The sequence below is a fragment of the Neomonachus schauinslandi genome, chromosome 4, assembly GCF_002201575.2.
Source record: "Neomonachus schauinslandi chromosome 4, ASM220157v2, whole genome shotgun sequence".
Lineage (NCBI taxonomy): Eukaryota > Metazoa > Chordata > Mammalia > Carnivora > Phocidae > Neomonachus > Neomonachus schauinslandi.
The window spans coordinates 73800024-73812270 of NC_058406.1; the positions used below are offsets into that span (position 1 = coordinate 73800024).

Here is a 12247-nt window from a genome sequence, read left to right on the forward strand (position 1 = left end):
TGCAGGTGTGGTCCATAGTGTGCAACACATAAAAATAATCCTAGAGACAATGCAACTGACTTACTTTGGTAAAGTGTTTTTCCTTTTGGGGAGAGGAAGGGTGGCAAAGAGGGGCAGGAATTCAAATGCATAAGCAGAATGGCTTCTCCCATTTCAAAATGGTAATAAAAATATTTAGATCATGGCACTAGGGCACCTTTGAGGAAAAAAACACACCTTGATCAGAGTAGGCTCATTGCATAATTTTTTAGTAATATGTACAATTTTCAAGTAATGGAGAGGACTTAAGGAACAATTTTACTTTAACTGTGGCTATCTATTTTTCTTCTTGCCCTCTGGGGCTTGATCTATTTCAGAATTACATGGATACATCTCCACAGTTTCTAGAAAACCAGACTCTTATTCTTGAAACACCTTCTATTAAAGGAATCATCAAGAATTTTACCTCTATACAATCAGTATCATAACCATCTCATGGCTGACATGAACTCCCTTTTCTATAGCTTTATTCGAAGCTCTTCAATGCAGGGGCTCGTGAAGGTTTTCATTCCTTTTGATTCCTTTATTCAAAAGACAGCAGGTACCACTATAATCTTCTATTGCTTTATACTGAATGCTTTTTTTTTTTTTCCCTTAGAGAGAGAGTGAGAGAGTGTCCATGGTGGGGAGGAGGGGAGGAGAAAGAATCTTAATCAGTCTCCACACCCTATGCAGAGCCTGACCTGGGGTTCAATCTCATGACCCTGAGATCATGACCTGAGTGGAAATCAAGAGTCTGATGCTTAACTGACTGAGCCACCCAGATGCCCCCTCCCCGACTTTTTTAGAGGCAGGGAGGGACGGAGGTAAGGGGAGAGAGGAAATCTTAAGCAGGCTGCACGTCCAGTGTGGAGTTGATCTGGGGCTCAATTTCACAACCCTGACATCATGACCTGAGTGGAAATCAAGAGTGGGATGCTTAACTGACTGAGCCACCCAGGCGCCCCCACTTTTGACTCTTTTATCTGTTTTTTGTCTCAATTGTTCTACTGTTAAGTTCTACTGGTGACAGCCTTCTCTAATTGGCCACTCTAGCCCATCTCCTTCAGGGACCCTGACCATGTAAATACCTGTTTAAAATTCCTCCATCTACTTCCCATAATCATAAGGTAAAACAAAGACTTGGCAATACTGAATTCGATCCTTAACCTTTTCTTCAATCCATGATTCAATAGAAGTTTTGTTTGTGAGAATTATTTTCATCTGGTTACAAAATAACATCCCAACAGCTATGGTTGTTCCTAAAGCTAATCCCCAGGCAGACAAGGTGGCCCCAAATGCTGCTAACTCAAAGGGAATAACTGGAAGAAGATCTCTCCAAGCTGCATTCATATCAATCTTTACCATATTTCACCCAAAGGAGAGCCAACTATAAAGCTGTGTAAACATAGTCATACCAAAAATGAAGGCAGCATGTATACACACGGGTGGTGCTCAAAGGAGAAACAGTGTGAAGGAAGCATGATTTTGGGAACCACAACAGTTGTTGATCCAAGGACAGTGATGGTCCATCTTCATCACACATCTGTTAGACCTTTTCCAGTGATGCAACGGTGGTGCCTTGTATGCTTGGCAGACTTCATTATCCTGAGAATTTTCTGGTTTCTACCCCAAAGGGACAAGGCCAGGACCAATAAACATAGCACTGAAGTAATTATAAAGAATTTTATAATTTATAACTTATCAACGTGATGAAATAAAGTCACACTTCCTCCAGTGGTATGTAAAGGCCAGGACCACAACACGGGGTCAATCGTGGCCATGGTAGAACATGTTGCTGTATCCCCAAGGGTCTGATGGGACCCCAGGGACACAGTCTCATTCTTAGAGATTTTCAGACTTGGTAACCAAGCAGAACGTAGCCATTTTGGTGAGAAAGAATGAATGCCTTCCTACGTTTAGAAAATCATAGATCCCCTTTTTCTGTGCACACATTTCCATGTGCCACAAATCCATGTGTGTTCCTTCATTGTCATGCCTTCAAGTTATGAGATGTTAACACAGATTATGCCATTTTCACTGTTAACACATGCATAGCTCTTTATCTTGACCAGAAGACTCCAGTATCTTGGCTTGAAACTCAATCTCGTCTGGTCCCTGGTGCCCGCCCCTCAGCCATTGCATTTCCTGTTCCACCTGGAACAGGTTTTTCTCCTCATCAGATAACTCCCTCTGGGTACCTCAGTCCAGCACAAGCAGAAAGCAAACCCTGGTTACAAGAAGGCAGAATGCAGAAACTGTCCCGGCCAATCTGGTCTCTGTACCAGTTCTCTCCCCCATTCAAAGTTTTGTCTCTGTTACAAACTACTACATGATGACTAGAGAAGACTAGTTGAAGAGTTTAGCTACTTTCTAAAGAAATCCAAGTAATATTGATGAACTGGCTCCTTTGTGATTAACAGAGCTTTGTGTTCTAAACATTGAAAACTCAACTAGCAGAAAAGATCTTAATATTTCAGCTCTTGAGCAACCTTCAGCACCTCTGTCCTGATTTTCAAATGCCATATTGCTATTATTCTTCTGAACAAAAATGTTGACTCCTCTTGTCTTCCAATGGCTAAACTATTTCTGTTTTAGAATGAACATTGTCAGTTTTTCCTTTTCAAACAGACTTTTGAAATGTGTTCTCTTTGGAGGGCAAGGTGCTCCCTTCCCCTGCAGATCACAAATTCACGAAGCCAGTGGGGAATGTTGGGATGTCCCCCTCTGGAAACCAGGTACAAAAAAGAACCTGTAACATTGATATGTTAAAACTGGCTATTTCTTCCTGCATGCAGATTTCGGTAAACAATAAAAACAGTATTTCAAAATTCTCAGTGTGTACTCTTTTTTCCATAACATTAACTAAGATACTGACTGAATCACTCATATTTGCAGAAGTTCTACAACATAATAGATATTTTACATAAGAATTTCTCAAAAAAATAATTTCATGGGTTTCAACTGGAGGGAGGAAGAGAAATAATGATTATTTTATGTATCATGGGTGATATGTTAAATTAAAATAGAAATGCAAGTATAAAAAATATATGCTGTATTCCTGCAATAAGTACTTATTATGTTTACTTTTTAAAAAAAATTATATATCAAGCTGCAAGAGCTTGGCTTTTAAGAAACTGTCAACTGGCAGTTCTTCATGTTTATCAGTTTATTAATTTTTTTTTAAGTAAACTCCACACCCAGCATAGAGCCCAACACGGGGCTTGAACTCATGACCCGAAGATCGAGACCTGAGCTGAGATCAAGAGTCAGACGCTGCTCAACCAACTGAGCCACATGCAAATTTGATGGCAGATCCCCTCAGAGTAAACTGTAACATTTGGAAAGTTGATTTTGCTAAAAAAAGAGTTAGGTTTGTAAGAATTCAATTATATAAGGTTTTTTCGGTTTGTTTTTTGTTTTCAAAACAGTGCTGGGTAAAGGTGGCTCAGTTGGTTAAGCGACTGCCTTTCGCTCAGGTCATGATCCTGGAGTCCCTGGATCGAGTCCCTGGATCGAGTTCCTGGATCGAGTCCCGCATCGGGCTCCCTGCTTGGCGGGGAGTCTGCTTTGCCCTCTGACCCTATCCCCTCTCATGTGTTCTTTCTCTCTCATTCTCTCTCTCTCAAATAAATAAAATCTTTAAAAAAAAAAAAAAAACAGTGCTGGGTAAAATCAAGATAAATCCAAATCCTTTTAGTTAAGGAATTACAATACTTCTGTGCAGCTGCTTGGGGTCCCAGAAAGATCAGAAGACAGATTCATCTGTGCTTCTCTTGAACCTCTAGGTTTACTCTCGATTTGAGAAGACAGGCAGGAATCTCCACTCAACTCTTGGCTTTTCAAGGCCTTAATGGGAAGAGAGAAAAATATCCACCAATCTCCACAAAAATTGTTCAGCAAAGACCGTGCTGACTCCCTCATTTTCCTGTGAAAATGGTGGCAGGGTGCGCAGAAGTGCTTCTCGCTCTCGCATCTGAAATTTGTACCACGCCATTTGTCTTCAGAACACTAAACAGATCTAACCTTGCAGAGAATTCTACATAAGCTTTGTTATCACTAGTTTTCAGAAATATTCTGGAATTTCGGAGGCTGGGCAGCGATCTATAAATGCTATATAGTAAATGCTTTCCTCACCATTCTAAGAAATAGTCCTCCAAGATTTTAAAAATTCCTTTCTCCTTCAAGCATGCAGAGGTCCCCTAGTCTTCCCACCTCCATGTTCCTTGGGAGACTGGAGGGGATAAGGGGCCAGTCTGATTTGAGGAAAAGCATTATGATGTGATTGTTGGTCTAGACAGAGTCACAATGTGCCCATCTGGGGACTGTGGCAATTGTGGCTGATTTGGTATTACCTACCACTCCTGATCATGAAAGACTAAAGCTTGCCCAAGTAAAGAACTGATAACCTTCAATATATTGTTGCTTTTTCCTTCTTCTCTGGATACAGACTTAAAGAGAAACACTCAACACCTATTGTGTAATTGTTTTAGATTATTTAAAGATTTTTCATGTAGGCGTTCAAGACCAAATCTTACACAGAAGATTTCAAGGTGGCTTACCTGGAGTGTCTCCCTACTCAAAGCGGACTACACAGTATCTCCTTTTTCTGTCCACATAGGCTGATGATGGACATAATTCACCCTTAATAGTCCTGAGGTATATTCCTCATAGAAAAATGAAGAACAGCATTATATCTGGGAAGATCATAACCTAGAGATAAAAATCAAAAGAAGAAAACTGACGTTGATTTCTTTTAAATGTTCTAGGGGGAAAAATCACATTTCCAGCAGTTTAAAAAATTGTGATGTTATAAAGTAAAAAGGGAGTTGTTAGAGTATAGGCTTTGGAGTCAGGTTGCCTGGATTCTGTTCTTGGCTCTGCCACCTTCTAACAGCATGCATGACCTTAGGCAAGTGACATTACCTATCTGTGTCTCAGCCTTCTCATCTGTGAGATGGGAACAGTGACAGTACCTATTTTATGGTGTTGTTACATGGATTAAGTGAAATAATACATGTGAAATGCTTAAACTGTGCCTGGTATGGAGTACTCAACAAAACTTACTTTACTACCCTATCTGTGGCAGTCAAATCACTGTAGCAATCGTACCACTTACGATTTCCAGACTGGGTTCCCAAACCAATTTCTAAAGTCCCTGAAAACATTTTCTGATTGTTTCAAAGCAGTTGATCAGAAGCATTGTTACAGAAAGCATAATTTTGAGTTCTGCTTTAGCCAATGAACTCAACAGTTAACGTGAAATGACATCAGATCAAACTGTTGTCAGGAGCATTTTATAAGCTGAAGAATATTGACGACGTTCAAGAAATCTGGATGTTTTCAGTCTCCTAAGTAAGGCCACAGTTGTTTTCATGTTGTGGTAAAATGATCCTTCCTTTGGTCACATGAAGCAATTTTTCTTATCTGAACTCAAGTCTTTTTCTCTTTCTACATTGCTTTTGGAAGCAATCAGTGCAATTAACTTGGAAGTTTCCCTGAACCCCAACCCCGCCACACACATACACAGATGTCCATTCTTTACTAGAAGGTGGTACTTCCTTTTCATTGAAGATTAATTTTTCAACTTATTTTTAAAAACAAGATAGAATGTAAAATATTTTCTAATCATTTTGATGAAACGTTATCATGCTAGACAGAATTCATGGTGCCTTTCTTTGAAATTCCATAATCAGAACGTATCATTCCTAATAACCCTCTACCGAATGCACCTCAGAAACAAGGAGAGACAGCTATAAATGTTACAACAGGCCTAGAAAAGCAGTCAAAGGAGAGAATAGTCACAAGACCAGGGATGATTCCGGGAGGGAGAACACCTAAGGATATAAAGTTATTCTACCAATGTCCAATTCATAGGGGGGGGAAAGCCAGTTATTGTCAGAACTGTGAAGGATCTGAGACTTTATCCCTTGCAAGCTAAAAAAAATGAGCCTGCCACAGTTTCTTGGATGGTGGTAGAAGGCAGGAAACTCCTGGATCAGATGAAAGTTTATTACTCAGCAAAAGTAGAAGCCAGAGTATTAGCATTTTTGTGTCAGTTCCTGGAGTCCCAACACAGTAATAGTAGGTTGTGTTATAGGAGAGGAACCATGAGCTTAGGGAATGTGAATGTTTTATAATGAGTGTAAGTATGTCTGCCTCTTGCTCTGAAGAGAAACATTATCTTTATTATACTGGACAGTAGGTTTGCTTGCCTTTTGCTCCGGGGGAAGCCATTTTCTCTCTCTCCAAAGGCTGTTCACTCTACAAGTATCCTTGAATTTTAGACTGGAAGAAAGGGTCTTACTTATAAAACGTGCAGTGCCTTGCTCATAAGATGTGTAGAAATACTAGAAACCCATGGAGAACTGTCTTCCAAGTCATTAATAAATAAACTATTCCATGCCAGCCCTTTAAGTACTCAGAATGTGTTTGTCTTATACCAGTTTCAAATTTCTAAAAGGATGTCAAAGAACCCAGGGGCTAATAAGAATGTGTAAAGGCAAGGAAATATTCCTCAGTGTAAAGGAGTAAGGCCACACTATTACTGGTGAGAACTGGTGCTCTTTGTCCTATTAAAGATGAGAGGCACTCTATTTACGGCTGATGTTTGTAAGCAAAGGAGCTACGGAAAACATCTACCCAGAGGGCTTATCTTGGTAGGAATTCATTAAATGAATTAATAGGGCTGATAATTTCCTGTGCTTTCCAAGGAAAAAAGGTCCTACAAAGGTACTGCATCTTTAACTCTAGAATAACAGTTCAAATGTTCTATTCTGAGATATTTTGTTCTTCCTGGAATGTTGGTAGTTGTGACAAAGGAAACAGTTCCATTATCAAATAAAGTTAGAGAAACGCTAGGGTCAGCAAAGTTAAACAAGTATTTTCAACTCAGGACTTCTCAGAGTCCTAAGCATGTTAACATGCACTGTGAATCTCTGAAAGGGATATAGTATCCTCCAAGGGAATTTGACCACAGACCCCTATTTCTCTGGAGGCTTGAAGGGGAGAGTTCTAAGGAGAGCTGCTTGGAAATGCCTCAGTGGAGGAATGGCCCTAGCTCACTGACCATGGATGGTGAACGACAAAGGCGCTTTGGGAAGATGTTGCCTGATGGGTCTGCCATGCTCTGGGCAGATTTCCTATGGATAGCAGCAATGGGTGCCTTCACCCTTCCTTGATCAAATGTTGGTGATTATATCCATTACTGACTGACATTTAGGGAGGATAAATATGTATCATTTTAAGATCAATCTGAAAAGTTTTAGCACTGAATAAGTCCTAAGAAATCACCTATTCCAACCCCTTTGTTGCAAATAAGGAGACTAAGGATGCAAAGATATTAAGAGACTTGTCCCAAGTCACAAAGTTAGTTAATGGCAGAGCCACGCCTGGAATCTAGGTCTCATTAATCCCAATTTGTGCTCTTTTCACTAACAGCAATAAAAGTGACCATTAATGACCCCTACCATTGATACTGAGAAGGAAAACCAAGCTTTCTTGTTTTTTGGGTTTTTTTTCTAAGAGGTAAACAACATAAGTAAATTCAGAAAATTAATAAATGAATTCAAGAAAATCATCTTGTATTAGTATGGGTGGTGGTTTTAAGAAGAGATCACCTGGGCATGGTTAAAGCATTTTCTAAGTATACAAAGCACCTTTCATGACAGTTTTCCTTTTTTTTAAAGATTGTATTTATTTATTTATTTATTTATTTTAGAGAGAAGGGGGAGAGAGAGTGCACAAATGGGGCGGAGGAGCAGAGGGAGAGGGAGAGAGAGAATCTCAAGCAGACTCCAAGGCGAGCACAGAGCCCGATGCAGAGCTTGAGCTCACGACCCTGAGATCACGACCTGAGCCAAAATCAAGAGTGGGGCGATTAACTGAGTCACCCAGGTGTCCCATGATAGTTTTCCAAAGAGAGTCATGTTTATGTGAGTAACAAGAGCATCTTCAATTTCACTACCCTGGTAAGGTTTCTTGAGCCATTGATAGCCATGCCTCAGAGAGCAAGCAGCTTCTTAGTCAAAGGGAAGAAGCAATTCCTTTGGCTTGAAATTAAGTGCTTTGTCAGGGCTGATGTCACTGAAATTTGAAGCAAGTCAATGTTAAACTATGATCTGAGATGTTCTATGGCACATTCTATACACATAATAAGATATGGCATTAAAAGACTGGAAATGTCGAGTTCTGCGGAAATTGAGTTACCTTTCTTAGGAGGTATATCTCAGTGTTTTGTTTTGTTTTAATAAATAAGGACGTTCCAAACCCCTTAAGGATGTTTCATTACCTTTAGAATAATTCACTGCATGGCTACAGCTAGTCATTTACAGATGATGTGAAGTTCTTCAAGCAGTGGCTGCATATGCTTAATAAATAGTAGCACGAAGATATTATTTAGTAATATAATTATAACTGAGATTCAGGTGCAAAAAAATAAAAGCCACTCTTGAGAATGTCAAACTCATTTTTTACTTTAAGCTTATATATGTATTATGTGAAAGTTACTTATATATCACTGGCCCATATGAACAATAATTCTAAGAATGGGTTTCTCTGCCTGGTATATTTCATATTGCCTAACTTCCAAGCCACAGACACTTTATGATCTTTCATTAAGAAGTTTGTTTTCAGTCATAAAATGCTTTTCAGTTAAAGAGTAAGCTGTAAAATCGCCTCATGAAGACACATTTGGGACATGAGTAGGCTATTGGGCAAAGCACAAACTAATGCCATTTCAAAACCTCTTGAAAAAGTACCTTACTGAATGTACTTGATGGATTCAATTTAAAAATATTCATTTTCCATATGACTGAGTAGTGGTTAAGCAGGAGAACTCTGCAATTAGACTTGCCCAGGCCCAAATCCTAAATCTTCTACTCAGTGGTCATATGACCTTTGATTAGTGACTTGTTTATAATGTGCCTCAGTTTTCTCCTCTGTCAATAGAAGGAAATAACACTGCCTGGATAGCGAGGGTAAATAAATCAGACAATGCATATAAAGCTTGTACCTAGCACACAGTGTGTACCTAGTAAGTGTTTCTATTTTTTTTTTTTTAAGATTTTATTTATCTACTTGACAGAGAGAGAGAGAGAAGTAACGAGAGCAGGAACACAAGCAGGGGGAGTGGGAGAGGGAGAAGCAGGCTTCCCGCAGAGCAGGGAGCCCGACGCGGGACTCGATCCCAGGATTCTGGGATCATGACCTAAGCTGAAGGCAGCCGCTTAACGACTGAGCCACCCAGGCGCCCCTAGTAAGTGTTTCTTATTATCACTTCCAAAGTCTATCACAAATTAGTGGGACCAACCACTTCAGTCTTAACGTGTGTGTGTGTTGGCGGTGTATGAGGGCTGGGGGGTGGTGGTGGTCAATAAACAAGACTGATTTTATAAGAATTTGGCCCATAGTTTTGTAGTGTCCTATTTTTAAATCCTCAGCACCACCACCCTCTCCTCTGGCACAAATTCAACTGCCATTTTAGGGTCAAGACCACATTTGACCACATTACCTCTTGGGCAACTTCCTGCTCATAGGACATTTTCTAGAGGAGGTTTTATTCTCCTGGTCTTAGCATTTTTAATGGCATAGAACCAAGGATTTCAAAACTGTTGCTAAAGGTGGATTTTAACTGGCAGCTATTAATTCAGAAAGTGCTAATCGTTGCAACAGTGTTATAAGAGTTGAAACTTAAAACAACAATGCTTTCTGTTAGCTCAGGACCTTCCCACAAAAGCTCAGAAAGGATCGGGGGAGCAGATGTGCATAGGGTGGGTAGAGAATGCTGGGTTAAACCCTGCTGGTGGTTTTGGTTTAGAATTTAGATTTTACTTTCACTATTACTAGGCAGGATCAACTGACATCAAATATAAAACAAAACAAGCATAGCAGGTTGGTCTTCAAGAACAGGCCCAACATTGAAAAAATCAAGCTTTAAGCAGATACATATACATAATACATAATGTCAGCATAAACTCTATGAGCTAAAGGATTTCACATTCTAGAGCCTGATATTTAATACAAATTACTGTATACTGGAAGTCAGAACAGTACAAAAACTTGACACTTTAAAAAACTCATTCTTTCAACGTTTAATACCAGGCTCTGTGCTAGGTGTTGACATAGAGATGAAAAAAGACACAGTAGTGAAACAAAAATGTAAAGAGATAAATGGCAGCACATTATGGTAAGTGCTGTGGGAGCACAAGAAAGGGAGAATTACACTCGCCGGGAGCCTCTGGAAGTTCACAGAGAAAGCAACTTTTGAAATATGCCTTCAAGGACTGCTATAGCCCAGCCTGCATTTTATTATAACTAACAACGAAACAATGTAATTGCCACTTCTATACAACCCACTAGAGGGGTTGCAGATATTCTAAGTCTCACTAGAACCTTAAAAAAAGTAGGTATTGATGTTCTAATAGACAGATGGAGAAAATTAAGAAATTCAGGGTCACATAGATAGTAAGGAGTGGACCGAGGACTTGAGCCCAGATCTGTATCATTCCAAATCCCTTACCATGGCCCTGCACTGCCCAGAAAGATCCACTTCAGCTCCCTATTGCCAACCAGTACATGGTTAACTTGTAACTATGTGGAGTCTTGGTGTGGGAACTCACTCTGAAAGCCCATTGAGAATGTCAAATTTTGGTCTCAAAAATTGGGTGATTGAAAGGTGAAGATGGTGGCTCTGTATACATGGTTCACCTCGGGCATAGTGCCCTCTCCTTATTCCGAAATGCAATCACATTTAGTTCGAAATGGTTTATTCTGATTCATGGGCTGCCAGATTCCCTCTCTCAAGCTCTGTGAACACCTTGAGGGCAGGGAATAAGCCTTATACAGCACCCCCCCCCCCCCCCCGCCCTTATCTGAGGTTTTGCTTTCCATGGTTTCAGATACCCACAGTCAACTCTGGTCCAGAAGGAGATGATCCTCCTTCTGACAAATTGTCAGAAGACTAATAATAGCCTAACATTACATCATAATGCCTACGTCACTCACCTCACTTTATCTTGCCCCATAGGTATTTTATCGCTTCACATCATCACAAAAGGAAGAAGGGGGAATACAATACAATATGATATTTTGAGAGAGAGAGAGAGACCATATTTACATAACTTTATTACAGTATTTTGTTATCATTATTCCATTTTATTGTTGATTTCTTACTGTGTCTAATTTATAAATATTACAGGTATGTATGTACAGGAAAAAACAGCCTCTATAGGGTTTGGTACTATCTGCAAATTCAGCCATCCACTGGGTGTATTGGAGCATATTCCCCACAGATCAGGGAGTCTACTACGCTTCTTTGAGGCCCTCAGAGTCCAGCACTCACAGAAATTGGCTGATGGATTGTGGATTCACCTTATGGTTTTCTGAGGGCTTGATAAGTGTGGATGTTGATTTAAGTTAGGTTGACTGAGGTGACTAGACTTAGGGTTTACATGCTCTAAAATAAGAAAAAATATACTAAGCTGTATAACATAGTGGTTTTCAAACTCGTGCCTCTAAGACTTTAGAGTGCATGTGAATCAGGTGACTACATGTAGCCCTACCCAATACACCCTATTTAAAAAACAGGTCAAGTGCAGACAAAAGCATTGCAATTAAACATCTGGGGGAGGCAGGAGACTCAATTTTCAGGGTTCATATCCCATTTCCAAACCTTGTTGCCATTCCTGGTCCTTTTACTTTCAGGTCTATGAAGAGTACATTAAGTACATAACAGCTACTGTTTATTGTGTACTTATAAAGCGCTTGGCACTGTTCTTGCTGCTTTAAGCATGTTATCTAATTTGCACAGCACCCTAGAGTACTATCCTTATATAGCTGATGATGGAAAAATAAAATAAAATTAGCAGTAACTCCCTTACATTTACACAGGAAGAGTAGGGATTTATTCCTGGTTCACCTGAGTCCAAACCTTGTCACTGGGTAATGGAGCATTTCAGGGATGCATAAGCTTGAGGTCAGGGTGACAATTGTACAAAGGATAGAGATGCTCAGAAAGCACTTGCAGAACAAAGACCCCGACAGGAGGTTTGTGCCCTTAGTATTTCCTCATTGAGTGTTTAAATCCAGGTAAGGTATTTAAGAGCTGGAGCTACCTCAGATAGGATCTGGTAGCTTGCAAGGTGCTCACGATTTTAGCAAATTGCTGAAGCCAACCTCTCCCTTTCCCCAGGAACTCTCCAGGAAGTTTTTCACCTGCTATCTAGGAGAA

At 40.0% G+C, this 12247-nt stretch overlaps 1 pseudogene; it reads right to left on the reverse strand.

The window, feature by feature from the left end:
- Positions 1 to 312: 312 nt before the first annotated feature.
- On the reverse strand, positions 313 to 1905 carry LOC110580526 (annotated as a pseudogene).
- Between the last annotated feature and the right edge of the window lie 10342 nt (positions 1906 to 12247).